This window comes from Triturus cristatus, chromosome 7 (genome assembly GCF_964204655.1).
Source record: "Triturus cristatus chromosome 7, aTriCri1.1, whole genome shotgun sequence".
Classification (NCBI taxonomy): Eukaryota; Metazoa; Chordata; class Amphibia; order Caudata; family Salamandridae; genus Triturus; species Triturus cristatus.
The window spans coordinates 1,095,674,910-1,095,699,592 of NC_140590.1; positions in this window are offsets into that span (position 1 = coordinate 1,095,674,910).

Here is a 24,683-nt window from a genome sequence, read left to right on the forward strand (position 1 = left end):
GTTTTGTGCAATGTACTATATATGGCTCTCCACACTTGTCATATGCAAGACACTACTCCACAGCCAGGCCAGGGGGCGCCCCTGGAAACTGCATCCCCAGACAGTGAGTTTGAACATATGGTTGCAATGGCTGTGTGTGCGACCATGTTTGGTTTGGCCAGTGCATATGTGTGATTTTCAGCCACATCATTTATCAGGCCCATGTGTCAGACATCTTATCCGGACATTTACTTTGTGAGTGACTGGTACCATGTGTGCAATGTGTTTTAGAATAGAAGGTGTGTGTATGGCCAGCATTGGTGTTATTTGTTTTCAAGTCAGGACCTCCTTCTCCCCCAGGCCAGTTATCCCATCATGAAGCATGCCACCATTGCTGTGGGTGCATGTTAACTTTCAGGATGTCAGTCAGTGCAGTCCTGGTGTTTGTTGGTGCCCAATTCCCAGCATGGCCTTGTGCTCCCCACAACAGAGCACAGTGTCAGACATCTAGTCAGTCCATTCCCACTCCCTGTGAGGTGAACATGGTTCAGTGTGAGCTTGCTAGGCCATGTGGGTGGGTGGGGAATGTCTGTGACTGCAACTCCCATCATGCTTTTGGCTACACCCCCCTTCCCAGCATGCCCATACTTCCTTCCTTTTGACTCTGCTTCCCTGTGAGGGGGTGTGACAGCAATGGCAAGATGACTGACTGTTCAGTCCTGGTGCTTGTTGGTGCCCAGTTCCCAGCATGGCCTTGTGCTCCCCACAACAGAGCGCAGTGTCAGACATCTTGTCAGTCCATTCTCACTCCCTGTGAGGCGAACATGGTTTAGTGTGAGCTTGCTGGGTCATGTGGGTGGGTGAGGAATGTCTGTAACCTCAACTCCCATCATGCTTTTGGCTACACCCCTGTAGGAGAGTAGGATCTGCTTCACATGGGTACCCCCACTTTTTGCTAGTGTTTCACTGTTTTTCGACCTTAGTCTGGCTGTGGCCCTGCTAATCAGGCCACCAGCCTGTCTGCTTCCTCTCTAAAATGGTTTCCATGTACATTAGGTACATTTCTAATTGGATTCTGGAGTGCCTTATTAGCCCCTAGTATATGGTATACTACGTACCTAGGGCATAGGTACCCCAGAGGCCTACCAGGGGCTGAAGCATGTATTATGCCACCCCTGGGAAACACTCCAAAATGACACCACAGATCTGCTACTGCAGCCTGGGTAAGGGTGTGCTTGCACCCCTTACTGTGGTATAGGCTACCTATATCATGGCAGGCCTTAACAATCCTGAAGGCAGAGTGCTTGGTTTTTATGTGAGAGGGTGCCCCTGCATGAGCAGAGCACCTCCTCTGATGCTGTTTGTGGTGCAGCCAGACCATATACTCTCAAGTGCATTATAACCTCGCGGTAAAGGCTAACTTTGGGATGGCTGCACAGAAACACGTCATGTTTGGTGTCAAACGCTTTGGAATACTACCCCGCCACCAGCTCTGGAGGCGGGGGTAGCATTCCACCCTTCTAGAGGGAGAGACATGTTCACACTGGTCTAACCCTGTAGGACTTTCTACAGCCCTGGCATCACAAAATGGATGCCCCTGCCACAGACACAGGTCTGGCCTCCTGCTGCTGAATGAAACTCCGGCAGGGGAGGCCTGGACAATAGGTTTCCTCTCCCAGGGAGGTGTAACCACCTCTCCAGACAGGTAGATGTGTATTGGGGCTGGGCTGGAGCACTCTTTGGTGCTTTGAAGTCCTGCACTGGGGGCACACTTGGTGTCCCTGTGCATAGTCCAGTTCAAACCAGTTGCAGGGGCTCCCTGCCCCTGCTCTGGCATGAAACTGGACATAGGAAATGGGTGTAGCCACCCCTCTTTCCAAACCCTCCCATAGGTGGGTCCCTAGAGTATGCCCAACCCCCAAACTTTGTATAAGTATGGGAACCCAGTCCTTGCGACTTTATATCACCCTGGATGAAACTCTGCAATATATATCCTGGACCTTCGCTATTGGCTTAGAAGACTGAATAAATCTCCCTTGGGGTCAAGGAGTGACTCCCCTGCTTGGCTTGCACCAAAGAAGCAACTGACCGGTCTGCATCGCTGAAGCTCCCGCAGGACGCTGAAGTCTTTGCATCACCAGAGGTGGATTTTCAGACTTTCCTGAGTCCACAGCAAAGCTGAGGCCCGTGGCTGACGTGGGTGACATGGAACCGTGACCCCTGGACACTATGATCTTTTACAGCAACATCCTCTTCCTGGTCTTCCTCAAAGTTGTGCTTTGGGCTCCGAGTAGCCCTAGCCTTGTGCATCTCCTCTACCAAAGATTTCTGGCCTCCACTCCACGAGTGAATCGAGGGCCAGTTTCCAGTGCGACCGCTTGAGGCTACTTCGCGATCGCTAGCCCGTTTACTAGTAGGTCCCCACAAAGACAACTGCTCTTCTGATTGGGCTTTCCTGGTTGCTCCAGACATGCCCCCACTTACCCTTGCTGCGTGAGTCCCCCAGACCTCGCTGGTCTGCACACCCATCCTTTCTCTGATTCCAATTGACTTGTCATTGCCATGGCTTGTTGGGTCCAATCTGGTCGCCGACACCGCTGCACTCGACAGCCTCTGTGGTATAGCTTGAATCCAGCTCCTGGTTGTCATCGGCACCTCCTGGACCTCATGGCTGAAGAGTCAAGACACCCGTCAACTCACCTGAAGCACCCGATATCTTTGGGCATTGGTCTTTGTGCCCTTGGTCATTGGTAAGTGACCCAGACTCTGTCCCCTCTGCTTTCAGTTTCCTTCCATCCTAGATCCAGGTTTGGATCACTTCGGACACTTCTCCTGTTCACGGCAGCAGCACTTCTTCGCCAGCTTCCATTGAAATCGATGACGCGACCCGACACCAAAAGACACCTATGCACCCGGCTTCCCTGGGGTAGGTGACACAAGTACTCTGGTGCTCCCGTGGGTGCTAGCCCTAGAACTTCCTAAGTCCAAAAGAGTTTGGTCCTGACTCATTTCTAAGTGTCCCTAATCTTTAAATTCCCAACCGCGACATTGCCCATAGAAGCTAACGGTTACCCGTGGCTGTGTTCACACACTGCACACGGCCCCCGTGGGTCCCCTGTGTCACTACCTTGGGTGGTTCCTTGGGGTTCCAGTGATTCACCAGGCTCTAGGCCTTGTGTCTAGTTCTGTTGTGGTTCTTATTTCACTTTATTGGTATATGGTTTGGTACGGCCCTAGGGCCCAAACGTGTATTTGTGCTATTACTGTTGATTGCTAACTTGTAAATTAAGTACTTTGAATTCCAGTCTCATAAAGAGACTAAAATACATATATTTTAAATATATACCTGGTGTGGTTGTCCTTTCATTTGGTCATTCAAGAGATTATAGTACGGTAAAACAAGCTGCTTTACATTCCTTCAAGACTTAGCCTGAAGGCTGCTCTCCATAGCTACCACTAGGCTAGCTTTCAATTAAGGTTGTCTTTAACCTATTCACCATAAGGGGCTGTTTGGACTGATACAGGGTGCCAACTATAAATAGTGGACAGCATATATCAGGCAAACTTCTCACATTGGTGGCAGCGGTGGGATTCCAGCTTGCTATAGTTTTACCACATAATCTCAATTGAACTGATCAACTGAAAACCACTAAAGGTACCTTAGGTACATATAATATCAAGTTTAGTATACAGTAAGTTCTACTGAACTCCCAGAGTGGGAAAACAGTTTGTGGAATAGTGGACGAAAACGGTGACCCGATAACTCACTTTTCTCATACGCTACCTGGGCACTCTCTGAATGAAATTTTGTGTGGATTGGACCTTGCACTTGTAAACGATATGGTGAATCCTCCTATACCCGTTGTTCCAACTTTTGTTGGTAGAGGCAGGCCAACCACAATTGATTTTATCTTTTTTTCCACGGCAGCGGCCAAAGACCTATTCACTTGTAAAACCCACGATATTGCTATCAGTGATCACTATCCAATTAGTCTTACTTTAAAAATTCCCAAGAAACATGAGAGGCTCAACATCAAGGCGACCCTAAGCCAAAACAATCTAACAATAGATAGACTAAACCAATACTCTCTAAGGTGGGAAAAAGTGGATCCGACGGGAATCACAGCATCTTTGGTTGCAAAACTGACCCCAGCGATTATCAATTGCCTTGACCCAGCTACTTCTAATGAGGGAATTATGGAAAACTTTGCTTTGTTGCTAGTAGCAATAAAGGAAACTTTACTTGTAAAACTCAAGAACGATAAAATCAAACCTAGGGGATGGTTTGATTCTTCTTGCACAGAAGCTTATCAGAACCTGAAAGCAGCCCTCCACAATAAGTTTAGAAATAGAAAGGAGATTGCAGTCTTTAGAAAAAACTATAAACAGGCCCTAAAATGTAGGAAGAATAATTTGAAAAAAGACCTCTGGGATCAACTGCACAAAACTACAGCGTGCTCTCACGAAATATCACACCTTTATGGCCAACCTTGACCTGAAGATTAACATTAAAAAAACTTTTGTAATGTCTGTAGGGTCAAGGAATAAGAATAAAAAGACCTTTTTCGTTGATAATCAAAAAGTAGAGAGCACCTCCATGTATCCATACTTGGGCATTGTATTTGATCATAAATGCTCCTGGAAAAGTGCTATCGAGTCTAGGAAACTCACCTTTGCAAGAACTACAGCTGCCGTGGTCAACTTTGCTAACAAGTTAGGCAGACGACCCACGGTTGATCTTTTGGAGATCTACAGGGCAAAATGCATAGGCAGTGTTATATATGGGGCTGGTGTTTGGGGTTATGCCAAAGTCGAGGAGGTCCAAGGTGGAGAACAGCTTTTTAAGATTCCTTCTGGCTGTCCCGCGGTCCACGTCGATCTATGTTTGCCACTTAGAAGTAGGTCTGCCTTACCTTACAGACCTGATTAGGATTCAACCTCTATTATTATGGCACCGTATTTGGTCATCTAATGCCACTACTTTCTCCCAAGGGTTCATTAAGGATTGCATTGCTTTAGACCGAGCACATAAGATCGGATGGATCTCTTACATAAAGAGATTGCTCGGTGACCTGGGTATGGCACAGTTCTTTAATTTTCCCTCGTCAATAGTCGAAATACCTAGGAAACAATTCAAAAAGCTATGTATGGCCCACTTAGAATCTTTGAAAATGACTAGTGAGCTCCACAAACCTACTGTGCAACATTCGTTGCTGGTTCAAACTACCCTGTCAATTCAGCCCTATCTAACTTTTTACTTTACGGATTTTGAGAGACTTCTCTTAACAAAATTTAGTCTAAATATTTTCCATCATTTGGTTACTTTTCCCAAATCCAATACTTGGGAAAAATCTCTCCAACTTTGCCCTTGTGATAAGAGCGCTCCTCAATCCACGATACATATAGTATTGTTTTGTAAATTCTATCAGGATTTGAGGAAACATTGGCTTATCCCGATTTAAAAAATTTGGGGCCTGCGCAGGTGCCGTCCCGCTTTAATGGCCCTTCAATATTTGGACGGCGAGTTATTTGCCAAACTGATAGTTACTTTCTTGAAATTAGTTTTAAGGCACAGGCAGAACTTGTAGTTATCTCCTATCCCATTTACTCCAACAATAGCCGTATATTTTCTTTCTCTGTGCTGAAATCTTGTTGATGAGTTATATGTACTTTAACAAGAGGGAAAGGATTGCTAGAGATGTTTCGTACTGTGGCGAGTTTGTTTATAGCTTGCTGATTTTAATACGTGTTGGGTATTCTGTTTTTTCTTTTCCTGTAAGCTGTAATGTTTTGCGCTTTTATGGTTGTTTGTCTACACCCGAATAAAGTTTGATTTGGTTTGATTTGATTTGAGTCCCAGTAATCTTGGCAAATACAGACAACAACCTTTAATAAATGGAGTAGAGGCTTGGGCATTCAGGGACACAGGAGCAAGTGTCACAATGGTGACAAAAGAGCTTGTGGATCATGGGCAGATTATACTTGGTGAAATGTGCCAAGTGACCAATGCTAACAAAGTCAGAACAGACCATTCTCTGGCAGTTGTTAACTTCTCCTGGTGAGGGGTAACTGGCCTTAAGAAGGTTGTGGTAAGTGCAGACCTACCAGTACAGTGCTTGCTTGGCAATGATCTAGAGACTTCAGCTTGGGCTGAATTGGAGCTCAGGACACATGCAGAAATGTTAGGTGTCCCTGCTCATGTCTTTGCTGTGACTAGGTCACAGGCCAAAATGTCTAAAGCTGGACAGGCCTTGGATTCTGGAAAAATGGACCAGATGCCTCACAAGAGGAGGAGCAGTAGGGTTAAGGCAGAGCCTTCCGACCTGACTCAGAATGCTGATCAGTTTCCTCAGGGAGATTATCTTGAGCCTGTAGAAGGAACTGTCCCAGAGGAGCTTGAACCTGACCAGGTTGAGTTCTTGGGGTCAGGGGGACCTTCCAGGTCTGATCTGAGCCAGGAGCAGAAAACCTGCCCCTCTCTAGAACCCCTCAGAAAACAAGCTGCTGATGAGGCTGCTGGGAATGCTAGTGGCAACCATAATGTTTATTGGGATGATTGACTCCTTTACTTACAGAGTAGAGACCCCAAGCATGGTGCATGCAGGAGGTTGGTTATACCTCTGAATTTTAGGGGCTTCCTATTGGCACTAGCCCATGATATTCCCCTAGCAGGACACCTGGGCCAGAACAAGTCTTGGGGCAGAATTTTTCCTCACTTTCACTGGCCCCACATGTCTGAAGACACTAAGGAGTTTTGTCGCTCCTGTGTGACCTGCCAAGCCAGTGGCAAGGCAGGTGGAACCACAAAGGCCCCCCTGATACCACTACCTGTGGTGGGGGTTCCCTTTGAGGTGGTTGGGATTGACATTGTTGGTCCCATGGATCCTCAAACAGCATCTGGGCACAGATTTATACTGGTGGTGGTGAATCATGCCACCAGGTACCCAGAAGCAATTCCCCTAAGGACCACCACAGCACCTGTGGTGGCAAGAGCTCTCTTGGGAGTATTTTCAAGAGTAGGCTTTCCTAAGGAGGTAGTATCTGACAGGGGTGCAAACTTCAAGTCTAGTTACTTGACTGCTATGTGGAAGGAGTGTGGAGTGAACTACAAGTTCACGACACCCTATCAGCCACAGTGCAATGGTTTAGTTGAAAGGTTCAACAAAACCTTAAAGGGCATGATTAAAGGACTCCCAGAAAAGCTTAGGCGAAGATGGGATATACTCTTGCCCTGCCTTTTATTTGCATACAGGGAGGTGCCTCAAAAGGGAGTTGGTTAAAGCCCTTTTGAACTTTTGTTTGGTCACCCTGTCAGGGGTCCATTGGGTCTGGTTAAGGAAGGATGGGAGTTACCTCTCAAGCCCCCCAAACAGAACATAGTGGACTATGTACTTGTTCTCTGCTCTAGGATAGCTGAGTATATGAAAAAGGCAACCAAAAACCTTGAGGCTAGCCAGGAACTGAAAAAAGTCTGGCATGACCAAAAGGCTGTACTGACTGTTTACCAGCAAGGACAGACAGTGTGGGTGTTGGAGTCTGTGGCCCCAGCAGCCCTCCAAGGCAAATGAAGTGGCCCCATACAATAGTTGAACAGAAAGGGGAGGTTACCTACTTGGTAGACCTTGGAACCCCTAGGAGTCCCCACAGGTTACTTCATGTAAACAGACTTAAACCATATGTTGACAGGGCAGACATGGGCCTGCATATGGCTACTGATGAAGGACAGGAGGAAGAGAGTGACCCACTCCCTGACCTGCTTTCTCAGAACCCCGATGATGGGTCAGTTGATGGTGTAGCCTTAGCAGGCAGCCTCACTGCCCAGCAGCCAACTTACTGCAGAAACCTTCTCAGTCAGTTCAGACATATGTTTTCTCTGACTCCAAGTCAGACCACCTGGTGCACTCATGAAATGGACACTGGGGACCATCTACCTGTGAATAATAAGATCTACAGGCAACCTGACCGTGTCAGGGACTGTATAAGGACAGAAGTCAAAAAGATGTTGGATTTGGGAGTGATTGAACCCTCAATTAGCCTTTGGGCAAGTCCAGTTGTCCTGGTACCTAAACCTCACACCACACATGGCAAGAGAGAAATTAGGTTGTGTGTCGACTACAGGGGGCTCAATGCAGTCACAAGGACTGATGCCCATCCCATCCCCAGGGCAGATGAGCTAACAGATACTTTTGCCTCAGCCAAGTTTCTAAGCACATTTGACCTGACAGCTGGCTACTGGCAGATCAGACTAGCTGATGATGCAAAGCCAAAGACAGCATTTTCTACCCCTAGTGGGCACTATCACTTTGTGGTAATGCCCTTTGGTTTGAAGAATGCACCTGCCACTTTCCAAAGGTTGGTGAATCAAGTCCTTACAGGCCTGGAAGACTATAGTGCAGCATATCTAGATGATATTGCTGTCTTTAGCTCCACCTGGGAGGATCACCTGGTCCACCTGAGGAATGTTTTGGAGGCCCTGCAAAAGGGTGGCCTAACTAACGAGGCTACTAGGTGCCAGATAGGGCAGAGTCAGGTTTTGTACCTGGGCCACCTTGTAGGTGGCGGTCAGGTTCAACCATTACAGAGCAAAATCCAGACCATAATGGACTGCTTTGCTCCAATTTCCCAGACTCAGGTGAGAGCCTTCTTAGGTCTGACTGGGTACTATATGAGATTTTTCAAGGGGTATGGATCAATAGTGACATCCCTGAATGACTTAACTTCTAAGAAAATGCCCAAAGAGGTTCAGTGGACAACTAGATGTCAAAAGGCATTTGATGACCTGAAGTAGGCCATGTGCACTGCTCCCATTCTGCAAAGTCCTGACTACTCCAAGAAGTTCATTGTCCAAACAGATGCATCTGAATTGGGGGTAGGGGCTGTACTGTCACAATTGAATGAGGAAGGTCAGGATCCGCCAGTAGCATTCAGAAACAGAAGGCTGACCCCTAGAGAGAAACGTTGGTCAGCCATTGAGAGGGAGGCCTTTGCTGTGGTTTGGGCTCTGGAGAAGTTGAGGCCATACTTGTTTGGTACTCACTTTCTTGTTCAGACAGACCATAAGCCCCTCTTATGGCTAAAACAAATGAAGGGTGAAAATCGCAAACTGCTTAGGTGGTCCATTTCCCTACAGGGGCTGGACTTTACAGTGGAACATAGACCTGGGAGTAACCATGTCAATGCAGATGGACTCTCTAGGTATTTCCACTTAGAACATGAAGACTCAACTGGCCAAGGTTAGTTTAATGTCCCTGCGTTTGGGGTGGGGGGGGTATGTAGGAGAGGAGGATCTGCTTCACATGGGTACCCCCACTTTTTGCTGGTATTTCACTGTTTTTCGACCTTAGCCTGGCTGTGGCCCTGCTAATCAGGACTAACCCTGGGCGTAGTTCACGTAGTCGCGCTTCGCGAAGCTTCATGAAGGTGTCATTGCATTACGCGACCTTCGCGAAGCTTTGCGAGCTTGCGTAGTTGCTTGTGGCAACCTGTTTGCGATGGCTTTTTCTTGTTCGCGAGCGCGGTAAGCATGTTTGGGGAGCTGTTTGCATGCTCGGGCGATATATCTCGCGACCTTACCCATGTGGTCGCCAATGGGCGCGGCCATCTTGTTTTTCTATAGTCCCGCCCGCTCGCGATGCCTTATTTTCTGTTCCGGGTCGCGGATAGCGTGTTCGCGATGTGCATTGACGTGTTCGGGAGCGCATGTTACTTGTTCGCGATGAATAGTACATGTTCGCGAGAAATATCGCGCGAACTTACCCACGCGGTCGGGAATGGGCGCGGCCATCTTGTTTTTCACTCTATGCCATGTTTCTGGGCCTACTTTTGTATCCTCCCTTTATCTTAGCAATCCTTTGTCTTTAAAGCCTTTTTCCTGACTTTTTTTAGTTATTATCTATCTCTCTGTTTGCCTCAGTTTATATTTTGCATTTTATTTCTACTTTTACTGTGTTTTTGTTACTTTTATAAAGTTCTTTCTATCTTCTTCCCCCTAACTTTTTTTCCCCTTCGGACTTTTCTTTTCCGCCTCCCACCCACCCCAGAACCATGGCCAAGGGCACACCAAGTCCCAAGGGCAAAGGACCTGCAGGCGCAGAGAAGCGCCGCCTGCCTTGCGGCAGAATGTGTCCTGCAGGGGTGCAGGCCCGGCAACTGTTTGGGAAGGAGGAGGTGGCGGCTCTTGTTTTCTTCATCCAGCGCCTCCTCCCCTTGACCTTGGCAGCAGGCGGCAGGCCCGGCTCCGGGTACGCTACCCAAGAGCGGCACCGTTGGTGGGCGAAGGTGCGCCGGGCCGTGTTCCGGTGCACTGGGATCCGCCGCACCCACAACCAGCTAGCCCACCGGTGGTCCGACATCCTGGACCGGGAACAGGACCTGTTGGACCTGCTAGGTGTCGAGGTCGTCGGGCTTGGTGAGTAACTGATTGTGTATATTAAATTAGATGAACAACAAGATTACTGCTGCGTGCCAAGCGTTGCTGGTAAATTACGTTCCAAAAAGCAAAATGTTCTTTGATTTAAGGACCCAGGTGCACGGTGGTACTCTTACTTGTTTGCAACTTAGTTTGCGCTAGCTTGTGCTGATGCTGATTATGTAAGAGTTTACTTTACAGAACTGAAGTTAGGTAATGCGATTTGCTAGAGATACTCTAGTCCTTCCATTGTCCTACTGTGAAATAGTGGTGGATGGATATTGGATACTAGGTTTAGTTTGTTAGTAGTAGTTACTAATTGTTTTATGCGGTCTGCGTGACGCATCCTCTGTCACTGAGTGATGCTTACCCCAGTCCTCCGTCGAACCTTTTGTACTTTGTTTAGTGAGTGGTAGGCTTAGCATGGTCAGTCAGTAGCAGAACTAGATCAGAATTATGCAATCAACCCACAATTTGTTGTATGTATGCACTAATGTATGTCCTCCATCTCATCTATGCATTTGATGGCTGAAAAAAATTGAAGTGCAGACTTAGTGAACAATTGGCCCGTCTGGAATAGGTGGTGTAGGTCAGGTGGTACTTACTAGGCTTTATTAGTATTTGGAATCAGAATGATCATGGAACACTGGAGTGTTCATAAATAAGTAGACGATCCATCTGATTAGATAGGTCAATTTTATTGCACTTGTTGTTTCCTAAAATTTTCTGTGACTTATTTTTCCAAATGATTTATTATTTTTCTCACAGCACTCCTTAATGTTGATCTCTTTCTTTATTATATTTTACATGATCATCAGCACCACCCAGGGGCAAGAAGACGGGGTCGGAGTCGGCGGGGGAACCCCAGGACCGCTCCTCTACTGAGGCTCCTGCAGCTGGCCCCAGTAAGTCCTCCATTGGTTAGATTGACATTTATATTTCCCTAAATGTTATGTTACTGCATCTTTTTTTTCCCAAACTCTAAATTATGGTTCCACTTTCTGAATCTCTTTTTTACAAAAGTTTACTTCTTTGACCTTGACTATCTGTTTACTAATTCTGTTTATCCCTGCCTCTAAGTTGCTTCTAACTCCCTCTGCTATGACTCTGTACTACTAATACTACTACTACTATTACTATTTTTACTCTGTGTGTAGCGAAGCACAGTTGCCCACTCTTTAATAGAAGGTTTTCTTTGCAACAATAACACTCTGATTGACCAATAGCTCTAGCCACTGGGTCCTGTCCTTTGGGTTGTCCTCTTCAAGTCTTCTCAATGTTGAGGCTTTGACAATTACCACAAACAAAATGCCCAACCAGATATACATGATACTACTATTGTCTAGGATTCTGCAGAGCCACATACAGAACTATGCACAACAAAATAGGATGTTGATGCTGATGGGAGGTTGGATCTTACTGATCACACCTCAGTCCGAAGAACCCAGGATCCCCTGACCGACTAGCTATAGTGTCTCACATTAGGGTCCCACTCCCGACCCCCCCCCCCCATGAAGACGATACACAATGTTGATGATGACTGAGACAGAGACAACCCAGAACATAATAACAAACACCATTTTGCTCACACACTTGTGTAAGTCCACTCCACCACACCAAATACCACAGAGTCTATGTGTAAGTTCAAAAGGTTTATTTGAAACAAGTATCAAACTCTGTACATCGTTAATATGAAATTTAATTTACTACAGCCATCGTCAATAAGCCAGCAAAAAGCCTAACATTAAAACAGTAAACATTTACAAGTGCATGATTGACAACAAGAACAAGAGCCAAGATCTTTTGATTTCTGGAAGACCCCTCACCGTAGAACGTAGAAATACTGGTTACATCATCTTGCATCCAATATGCTCTGTAAATCTCTGGTTCGTAGAAGGGAATCTTCCGCCTATGATATATGAGAAAATCGCTGCGAGTTAGCCGTTAGATAGTATACTGGTGAATGCTAGCATTTTGCAGGCATGCCAAAAAGTGTAACATGTATGTGTGCTGGCTAAGCAATATAAACTAAACAAAGTCAATAAGTTGGTTTTTTTTCGACCTCTTCACTTGTACGCAACAGTCAAGTGGCCTCAAAGGCATCTACTGCACATGTCAATAAGCTGGCAGGTATAATATGCACCAAAAGAGTAGAAGTCGACATGATGAATCTAAAAGGGTTACTCATGGCTCAAGCTAACTTTCAAAAGAGTAGAGTAGGACTACATGACCCTAGGAAGTGGAACCATATCCTACTAGTGTCTGTCTACTGACTGTACTTACTGTCTAGTGCTTATGTATGTTGCATCGCATTAACTTTTTTTTCAATGTTCCAAGTGAACACTTAAAATAGGGGGAGGTTTACAGGCATCTAAAAAATTTGTGATGCTTTTTTCTAGGCACACTACCATCCACCAGTGCCGTTGGGGCCAGCGATGCGGCCATTCCGGAGGGGGCAGGCGAACTGGCGGCACCTGCAGGAGACACAGGGCCCAGGGGGGATCCAGCAGCAGGGGCCGGCGGCGGTAAGTTATATTCATTACTTCTTGACATTACAGCTAGATGGAACTGTGTTCACTATTTCACTGTACTGTGGGACTTATTATAGAATGGTTGAAGAAGACACCCTTTACGTAGCATTACCAGCGTGAGTAGAGTAACCAATGGCCTCTTCTATGTGACTCCAAAATCAGCTGTGAATGTTTTATGGAGAAGACAAACTCAGATCAGATGACCTTCATGGATGTGTTGAACAAAGAGGGAAAGCACTAAGGGTGGAAGGACGGGCGCGATAAACAATATGCCTGACTGGCAGAGAAGGATATGTTGTTGGAAGCATGCATAGGTGGCTGATAGTAATAAGATCAGATGCATGGGTTGTTGAAGGATGGGTGGAAGGTGAAAAAATGCCTGCCTGGGTGGGCGACACAGTATGGGTGGATAGTACTAGATAGCAAGAATCAGCGGTGTTTTTGGTTCAAACTCAAAGCCAAGGCAAGGAAGGAAGGAGCAGAAGCATGGGTGTTTGTTGGTGAAACCAACTAAGGTTTGTTAAGAGATATATAAAAAAGGATAGACATTTACTTTAATGGATGTATGCCTGGATGTACTATCACCAAGAAGAGACAGTATAGGTGGAAAGTGTCACTGGAGATTCTTACTTTGAAGAAAGTGTAAAAGAAACTGCGCGACAGTAGCAAAGCCTAGGGGAATCAAGGTAATATTATGAGCATACAGTACACTTGCAGTAGTTTGCAAGCACGTCATATATTATCAAGCGGAAACCCCTTCCTCCCACTCTGGGGACCACTCCCTACCTATTATTATTAATGTTTTTTCGATTGGGGCAGCCAGCCTGCAAAGGGTGGCCTATCTGTTTATGGATATTGGTTACACAATCAATGAAAGCAAAGTACCCTCTGCAGTAGCGGTTGGTGGTGGGATTGTTGGCGGGCGGTGACATGGGGAGGGGATGGGTGGGTGGCACTTGCGAATACAGGTAATCAACATAAAAATAAATAAAATTATTTTCAAGGTGCGCACTGCACCGCCGAATGCGATGCAGTGTGTGCTACTGTGTGCAGCAATGTTTTTTTAATGTATTCTTTAATTACCTGTGAATGTCCTTAATCCATCATTTACTATCCCCACCCGGCACCTTCCCACGTCACCGACCGGCAGCACTCCCACCACCGACCGCTACCGACCTGATGTCGTATATCGTATTAGCACTAGCAGCATCTATAATATGAATATAAGCAATGATCGTTGGATCCGATAAATAGTCAGCCTTTTTGTAGTACCCATGGCAGGGTGTAAGTGAAATTGTGCATGCCATTTGCCCTCATGTAACAGAGTATGACCAGTGCCAACGGCCGTAAGGCGTCAGACAAAAAGAAGAGCTTCCCCACCTGCAGACAGTAGTAGTAAATAAAACTAACGTGAGTCTGCATCATGTGGCTCATATCTGTTTCTCTTGGGTGCAAGCTTAGCTGATGGACCTGGCATGCCGCCTACAACAAGGTTATGTAATTGGGCTAAACTACAGATAAGAACAGCACGACTGGTGTACCGGAGTACATACATAGTACGATTATATTTATAAATAATGTCTGAAACTGTCACAAATGTTAGAGTCCAAGGAAGTAGGATTAGAGATACTTACCCCACCACCAAATCACAAATGTTATGAACTGTGCTTGCTAGTGATACTGTGACACTATGTGTTAAATGATTTTAGTGTTCCTGTTTTGCTAAGAGTATTGGCTCCAACATGTTCTTTTTCTTTCTTGATATAGATGATACTCCTTCCACTAAACCATCAAGGAAGGAGTTGGCCGCTAGGGCCCGGTGCCGGAAACTGGAGGCCATCAGCCTCCTCCAATGCCCCGGGCGCCAGTCAGGCCCGGCCTCCACTTTCACGGCGCCGTGGTCCGGCATCCGCCTGCCGCCGCGCCTCTATTTCCAGCACTGCTGCCCCCCACCCTGGATGTAACTGTAGAGCATTTCGCCGCCAGCTGCTCCGCCGGATGGCCCGCTTGGAGGAGAACATGGAGGAGCGGGTAAAGATCCTGGTGGACAAACACCTTAAGGCCCGCCGACAATAGAGGACCTCGTCGTTTGCCCCTTTTTTAATTCCTTTTGTTGGTGGGTGGGTTTATGGGAGTTGGGGATTTCTACGGACATTGGGACTTTGGACTTTCGTTTCGTTTCGTTGGGGTTAGGGAGGGGGGTGGGTTAGGTCAGAGCGGGATAGTTTATTTTTGTTAGGGGACATTAAAAATATACTTACTATTTATTTATACGATGTTAATGTTTTGTGGTGGGTTACAGTTTTCCGAATTCAATGTAAGTTACATGGTTGTTTACTTTGTTTCCGTGCTGCTGCATGCCCACAGCCAGTGTTTGATTTAAAAGATCTGCCGATTTTATAACACACAAACCGATAGATGCAGTACCCCTCACTGAGTTATTTTTAATTGTCATAATAGTACTGTCAGTCTCTCATCCTAGTCCATACCTCCCACCAAACGTATCTTACCTGTGATTGATGATGAAGTTCGGCACACTGATGGCTGCATGGTTGGTTTCCCAAATTGACGGAGTAGACGCCATTATTGTGGTGGTAGTAGTTGACACTGGCAATAGCGTTTGAAAAAAGAAAGAGAAAGTCACTTGACAGACTCTGGGAGGAGTAGTAGAACAGAACACAAAGTAAACTACAGCATGGGTGGTCAAGCAGAAGAAGATCCTTGCCCTGCCTTAGTTGAAATTCAATTAGTGTTGCTTTCACCACATCTGCCCCAGCAAGCGTGTGATCAATTGGCGTACATAGTCATCACATCACACCTCAATATAAATCACACAGCCCGGGGGAAGAGGGTTAGGGATTGATGATTGGATGGGAAGTGGGGTTTTGGGAAAGGTTTGAGAAAGAAAAACAGACAATATGCATGGACACAACAAAAGTAAAACACAATCTTGTAAGACGACCATGATCCATTATCAAAGAAATCAAAGTATGAAGTGAGAGAAAGCAAATGCATGCATGCTGAGGAGGATAACTTGATGGTTAATGATAATGAGTTGTACTATAACTACTATGACCCAATGAGACAGTACAGTCAGGGACGAAATTGAAATTTGCCTTGCCTGTCTGCCGCCCTCAGAGCTCAGACCGAACCCAATTACATGCTGTACCGGGCTTACTTTTATTTTTCAAGCTAGCTAAGGAAATTAAAAAAAAGTTGGATCAATTAACAAACAAACCACAACACACAGTCGTAATGATTGAAGAGAAAAAAGCAAGCAAATGAATGTAAAGACGAATGATGATACTAAAGTTACTGTATTATCCTGGTCCAAATGTGGAGTTGCATCATTCTCGTCATTCCTCTTGGTCCTCCCTTCCATGGACACTCCGCACATCAATCTTGGGTACCACTGCCTGCCTGATGCGGATTGGTAAGGTCCGCGTGAGTCATTTCTCCCACTGTAGCACAGGGTAAAGGCCGGCCTGTAAGTGTAGATGGAAAAACAAACGGGGTCTTGAAAAATTACAGCATTTACAACAATAAACTCAATTACAGTGGAGTGCAAGACAACACTCTGGAGAGAACACTTTCAGAATGAGGCAGCTTGGATAGGCTACATAGTGTCTACTCTACAGCATTAAGGTACAACAACAACGGGACAGGATTGAGGAGCCAGCACAGCCACAGAACAGGAGAACTGCGGCACAGGCCAGGCACCCTACCCCTTACTTACATTTTGACCGAGCCAGAGAAATGTCATATGCACACCAGCAACCTAGAATTTTCACAATGAAGTGACTAAATCAATGCGCCACTGTCCGTCATACCACTACACTCTACTCCAGTCCACACCACTACACGGACATCTAGCCTAGGTCTGCTGTGGTTCTTGTTCAAATGTTTTACCTTTTCATTCAGCCCATGAAACGCCTGATGCGGATTGGTAAGGTACGTGTGACTGTGAGTCGTTTCTCCCACTGTAGCACAGGGTAAAGGCCGGCCTGTAAGTGTAGATGAAAAAACAAACGGGGTCTTGAAAAATTACAGCATTTACAACAATAAACTCAATTACAGTGGAGTGCAAGACAACACTCTGGAGAGAACACTTTCAGACTGAGGCAGCTTGGATAGGCTACATAGTGTCTACTCTACAGCATTAAGGTACAACAACAACGGGACATGATTGAGGAGCCAGCACAGCCACAGAACAGGAGAACCGCGCCACAGGCCAGGCACCCTACCCCTTACTTACATTTTGACCGAGCCAGAGAAATGTCATATGCACTCCAGCAACCTAGAATTTTCACAATGAAGTGAATAAATCAATGCGCCACTGTCCGTAATACCACTACACTCTACTCCAGTCCACACCACTACACAGACATCTAGCCTAGGTCTGCTGTGGTTCTTGTTCAAATTTTTTACCTTTTAAGTCAGCCCAAGAAACGCAGTTATTCCATCAATTTTCTCCAATCCAACTGACTGTGTGCAAAGACAGTATGCTCAGCATCCTCATGATGGTGACCGTGTGGTACGTATTCTCCAACACCAACTCAGTCTGTAGTGACTGATTAAGTTTATAATATATTCCATATTACCAAATTGCAACGGATATTGGCCGGCACCTGCAGTGGTAGGAGTACAATGTGGTCATTATTAAACAACAAGGAAACATTAACTGTCACCACACCTGAGTCACTTTTACTTTGTCGATAAACTACTATAGTTCTACTTCATGGCATGCACAATTCTTCGTAGTCAGCCAGCATCCAATGCAATGCATGCCACCATCATTCACAATAATCACTCATTACCTGTCTTGGTGTTCTCTTTGGCTGTCTGATCTGATGCCTGCCTAGCCTTCTGCCAGTCAGTGATGAGTTTCTTTCGGATTGGAAACAAAATGGAATATAGGTGGAGTCACGTTTCACTTCTTATGGAGGGACTGTTAGAGGCAACCTGTATTGTACTATTCTCCATCTCCATCCAATGTCTGACTTGCTTGAAATGTACTTAGGGAGAGTAAGGAACATGGAGCAGGACCCTGAGGATTGAAGTGGACAGTTATGCACAGACGTGCAACTCCAATAGGGAAATAAAAAGAGGAGACTGTTGATGGATTTGTTGTGAATGTAGATTTTGAACCAGAAAAACAGATACACACAGTCACACACAAATAAAGGAAGGGAGACCAATTTGAAAGCCTACTTGTCAGGGAAGAGGAGCTCGTCCTCAAACTCTGGTGGTGCGGACAGAAGTACGTCTAACAACCCACCACTTATGTCATCAAAGTCGCTCTCCTCTTCCTCCTGTGATTCACATATTTTGTAGTCTGGTGGTATAAAGTGTTGATTCATTTTGATCATGGTTAACCTCTCAACACTTTTGGGCGAGAGACTGGTCCTTTTGACAGTAACAATGGCACCAGCAGCACTGAAAACACGCTCTGAAGAGACACTTGCAACAGGGCAAGCCACATACTTAATTGCCAGCCTGCTGAGCACTGGCCATTGGCTTCTTTTCCCATACCAATACACCAATGGGCTTTGCTCCATGTAGACCTCTGTTGTGTCATCTAGATAGGCCTGAACCATCCGCTCAATGTTCAGGGGTGTTCCGATTTCCTGGGCCTCTTTTGCCTTTGCATCAGTCATGGATGTGCAATACCCTTTCCGTAGAAACCAATCACCTGCCGTTTTTGTAAATGTGCCTGATGATCCTGTTGGTGCTGTTGATGTTATTGCTGGCAGTGTTGTTGACTGCTGGGAGGCAGACGCACTGCTCTTGGCCTCTGAAGTAGAACTTTGTTCTGGGTGCCCTGCAGTACTTTTTTGGCCCTGGGGGGGCGGGCCTTTACTGGAGATCCTTTCGTTTTCAAACTCAGTGGCTTCCTCAGCTATCAAAGTTTTGTACTGGGCAACATTCGCTTCTAAAAAAGGAATGACTTCATTACTGCGCAGCAATAATTTGTAACGTGGATCCAAAATTGAGGCAGTAATGGAATATGGATGTGACAGAATGTCATTTTGAATCCTTGTATTGTGAGATAAGTGAGCGGATAAGGTGTCTGCCAAATAATGTGCGTCTACTTTGTCATCCACACCTGCGTACATTTCTGACACCTCCTTCAGCTGTTGCTCTAGCATGTACAACAATGGGATAGCTTGGCCCATAGTACAGTCCTCCCTGCTCACTTCACGTGTGAAGACCTCAAAAGGAAGTAGCATCTCTGTCAGGCTTTTGACAAGGTCCCATTGGGTCATCTCCACTCTCATGCCTTTCACTGTAGGATCCCCTGACCTTTTCATGACATAAGCATTAAGTGGTATGTACTGCTCAAACAGACGCTCAAGCATGTAATACGTTGAGTTCCAACGTGTTGGCACCTCTTGGATGAGTGCTTTGACTGGCATTTTATGGTCATGTCGAATGACCCTCAGCTCCTTCCGGGCTTTAAAAGAATGGTTGAAATGTGTGCATATTCTTCTGCAGGTGGTCAGTAAGCTGCTGACTTTGCTTTCATTTTTCAGAAAGTCTTGAACAACAATGTTAATGCAGTGTGCCAAACATGGCACCCTGAAATAGCCACCATCTTTCATGGCCCTAACTACATTACTGCCATTGTCCGAGGCAACAAAACCAATGGTAAGACCTCTTGGTCGCAGCCACTCAAACACCTTGTTGTTAAACTCATCCAAAATGTTAACAGCAGTATGAGATTTCTCCATAGCAAACATGGCTAAAGTTGCATGTTTGCGAGTGTCTTTAAAAATCTCAGCGGTGTCAACAACACCGTCCGATATCTTATCTTTAACACCCGAAAAAGAGACCCAGTGTGCAGTGATGCACATGTAATCAGTGGCTTGGCAACTGGTCCACATGTCTGTTGTCAGGTGTATACTCTGAACAGCACTCTGTTTTAATGCTTTTCCAAGCATTTCCAGCACGTCGTAATGTAGTGTTGGAACAGCAACTCTTGCGAAATAGTAGCGGCTGGGAACTTTCCATTTTGGGCAGAGGGTGGTCACAAACTCAAGAAAACCCACCCCTTCAACAAAAGAAAAAGGGAGAAGGTCCAGTGCTAACATTTTTGCCAGCTCTGCATTGTACAAACGTGCTATTGGGTGGTTGCGTTCGTACTGCCCCTCCGGCCTACCAAACATGCTCAGAATGGTAGGCTGCATGGTATTCCTTCCTGTGGTCAACGTCGCACTTTTTGGGCCAGCAGTGCTCCTTGGTGTCTCAGGCTGACTCTTACTCTTGTGCCAATGAGATGTGGCTGAGGATGTGGGCGTTACCACTGCAGTGCTGGGGAAAGGGCTACTTTGTGTACCACTACCACAGAGAATGTCTCCATCTTCTTCCTGTGCCACCGTGAGTGAACTTTCTACTCGTTTAAGCCCAACACCAATGGTTCCAGTTTTGATGAGCCTAAGGTGCTCCTCCCACTGGATTGCGTGGTGTTTTTTCAGATGGGTCATTTGGCCTCCGGTACCATAGTTTGTACCAAGCTTTCCACGACTAACAGAGGTTTGACAAACGGAGCATACAGCAATGTTATCCTCCTTTCCGCTAACCGTAAAGAAGTCCCACACTGGGGAGCTTAACTTTTGTCTCCTGCTGGAGGTGCCACTCCCACTCCCAATGCCGGATGAACTGGAGAATGTGTGTTCAATTTGACTCTGTGCAGGACCACTACCTACTTCTGCTGAGGTGGTGCTTGTTGTGCTGGATGTAGGACGCTGCCGGCCCTTTGCTAATGTAAATATGGAAGCTGGAGGTCGTGTTGGTGTTACCTGTGTTGGAGGTATGCGTGCTACATCCCTCGCATCCATTTTGGATAGTGTAAAAATGTTGGTCTCCATCTCCTCAGGCCCGGGAGTGATGTTTGTGATGACTGGCTCATCATCATCCTCATCATCCTGCTCTTCTACATCAACATCCATAAGTGTAAGGCTTTCTGGAACCTTCCTTTTCCCATGCCTGCTCTTGTGATGTGTTTCCCTCTCAGACTCAGTTTGTGGCTTCCAAGTGACATCTAGATCATCAGAAGGGGGTCTTGGTGAAGAACTTGATGTACTAACCCTCCTTTTCCTTGCTGGCGATTTAAAAGGCAATGCAACTTCTAAAGGAGTGGCTTCCTCTTCTTCCTCTGCATGAGGCTCAATTTCCTGAACAGCCCCTACTTCGGGAGGAACAACAGCTACTATTGCGGGCGGTGGCTGCGGCTGTTGACCACTTATCTGCTGTGTTGATGATGTTCCCTCCTGCGTTGATTGTGTACTACTTTGAGATAGCGATAAGATTAGTTCAGGCTCAGCATCGCTGCTTTCCACCATAAGGCTGGCTACCTCTTCCACACTCATCTGCTTGGGCATGGGTTGGCGGGTTGGGCCCACTGATGTGGAGGTGCTGCCCCCAGCTTGGCCCCCCGACACCGCTGCTGCAGGCGTCATTTTTGGTGTACCAAAAAAGGTTTTGGGAGGCACACCAGACTTAATTGACACTTCCTTCTTATTCTGTTCCTTCTTCTCCATGGCAACTTTCTTGGTACCGGAGGACCTGCTACCTGCTTTCTTTGGGGGCATCTTCAACAGATGTGAAAACAGCACTCAGTTGCACAAGTTGCAGAGATGCCTGGTCAGGTCACTGACACGTCACGTTGTGTACAGCAGCAGGATGTAGGTCTGGCACCACAACAGTGGATGATGATGACACACCTCCTCTGTCTTTTGTGCACCTAAAAGCAAAAAAGCCAGAAGAACATCAGTCAAAAAACCCATAATTTAATATATAACTTATTATTGTCTGGTGGGTGGTCAACACAATTATTAAATTTTATGAAGTCAGTGAACAACATCACCAGTATAGACAGCCATTAAGACTCTTAAGAGAATGACAAGGCCAGGGATCCTGTTGTATTTGTACTGTGTACACTGAGTAAGAAGAAGAGCAAGGAACAAAAACATAAATGTAGTCTAGCCTGTTTGACCTAAATAAAAGTGTGAATCTTATGGGATGGATGCAGCATCAGGGAGCAACAACACAACGAACATATACACATAAAAACTAAAGGCATTTATTTACAACACCCAAAAAGTGAAATCTAACCCCGTAAAAAAGTATAGGCCACATTTTACAATTCAATCCAAAGCCATGATGTTGAAATTCAATGCACAACACAAAAACAGTTGTTTACATTCCATGCACCCGCCGTGATGATTGCTGAGTTGTACCCCTGGGCCTACTGTACGACTAGGCCACAAGTTTGGACGCCTATGGCAAAGGCGCAATGCATGCCTTCCTAAAATGGCCGCGACACACATGCTCAGCCCACCCACCACAATAATAAACAAAAAGTGATTGCAAAGGACAGGAACAGGAAGTTGTAGTGTCTGTGGAACTTAATCCCTCTCATAAAAATGTTTTCCAGACAAATAACAGCTTCTCCCTGCTCCAAACCTAGAGATCAATGACAGCCTGAGGAGTTTTTTGTGCAGAAATGCACAAAAAAGCGTTTTCGAGAAGGGTCTATGTTGCTCGCGAGATATTGTTTGCCAGATTGCAAAAGCTGCGTGTTCGGGATCGCGAACTGTACAAAAAGGCTTTCTCGCGTGCGCGAACACGCATATTGCGAGCGCAAAAATGACGAAAACTGTAAGTCCGCGTTGTCGCGCTGTGCAGAGTTACCGAAAGTTCGCGAGCTGAATCCCTTGCCTTACATGCTGGCCAAAAAAGCCCAATTTGTTGAGCACACACCCAAAAAATGCTATTGCACCCCAAACACACTTTTGCAATAAAATCCAAAGCCATCCATGGAGTAAAGGAAAATCACCAGACAACACCAACTGTACATTTAAATCACGCACCACAGATTGGAGGCTGACTACCTCTGGGCCTACTGGAAGACTACTACTAGGCCACAAGCTTGGAACCGGATGGCAAAAGCAAGCACACTGCTTGGATGGCTCCACAAAATGGCCGCCACACACCCACAACAACCACAAGAAATGGGAGACAGTCAATGGACGCCTATGGCAAAGGCGCAATGCATGCCTTCCTAAAATGGCCGCCACACACATGCTCAGCCCACCCACCAAAATAATAAACAAAAAGTGATTGCAAAGGACAGGAACAGGAAGTTGTAGTGTCTGTGGAACTTAATCCCTCTCATAAAAATATTTTCCAGACAAATAACAGCTTCTCCCTGCTCCAAACCTACAGCTCAATGACAGCCTGAGTAGTTTTTTGTGCATAAATGCACAAAAAAGCGTTTTCGAGAAGGGTCTATGTTGCTCGTGAGATATTGTTTGCCAGATTGCAAAAGCTGCGTGTTCGGGATCGCGAACTGTACAAAAAGGCTTTCTCGCGTGCGCGAACACTCATATTGCGAGCGCAAAAATTACGAAAACTGTAAGTCCGCGTTGTCGCGCTGTGCAGAGTTACCGAAAGTTCGCGAGCTGAATCCCTTGCCTTACATGCTGGCCAAAAAAGCCCAATTTGTTAAGCACACACCCAAAAAATGCTATTGCACCCAAACACACCTTTTGCAATAAAACCCAAAGCCATCCATGGAGTAAAGGAAAATCACCAGACAACACCAACTGTACATTTAAATCACGCACCACAGATTGGAGGCTGACTACCTCTGGGCCTACTGGAAGACTACTAGGCCACAAGCACACACATCCAACAAAGGTAAATCACACACACACACCAACAGTGAAATACACCACAGCCACGTTTAGCATTTCAATCCTATGCCATCCATGCCCTACATGATGTAGAAATTCTACAGATACCACAAAACATGGACCCATGGGTACCCTACTGGCTGAAATTGCAGAGAAAAACAACTAGGCCCCTATTGAAAGTAGTACAGGCCACCCACCACAACAATAATTTTTAAAAACAATAAAAATCCCAGAAAAATGTAGGTACAAACAAGCCCCAATGAAACAAACACACCAATTCTCCAACTTACTTGTAGTAAATTAAATCTCAAATCAAAAATTCCTCAAATCAATCCAATCCAATGGTATGATGCAGCAGAGAGACACAAAAAGTGATCCTTCCAGCTCCAAATCCAAATGAAAGTGAACAACACATGCACAAAGCACGTGGGAGGAGCCTGCTGGACAGGAACAGGAAGTTGTAGACTCAGGGGCACTTCCTTCCTCTTGAAAAAAAAGAGTTAAAAAAATTAAAGGACTCTTTCTTACACAAAAGACTACAGCAAGATCACAATCTGAGGAGTTTTCTGAGCAAAATGATCATTTTAGAGGTTTTATGAAGCTCGCGAGATATTCTTTGCCAGATTGCAGTTTTTCCATGTTCGGGATCGTGATCTTACCAAAACAGCCGCCGGAAGTCAGCTCGCGCGCACCAATGACGTGTTCGGGGTCGCACACTCTCGCGGGCTTGGGCAGCCATGGTACAAATCTCGTGGCGCTCGCGAACAGACAGAAAAGCAAGTTGGCGATCGCAGAATCAAGGTAAGACGTTACCGCGCGCGCGAGAATGAATATTGAGCGCGCGAGGAAGCAAAACTACTACGCTACGTGCTAGATTGCGTAGCAATCTGCAACTTCGCGCTCTACGCGAATCGCGAAGTTACCTAAACTTCGCAAGCTCCGCGAACGGAGCGTAGTTCAACGCCCAGGCTTAATCAGGACCCCAGCCTAGCTGCTTCCTCTCTAAAATGGTTTCCATGTACATTAGGTACATTTTTTATTCGATTCTGGAGTGCCTTATAAGCCCCT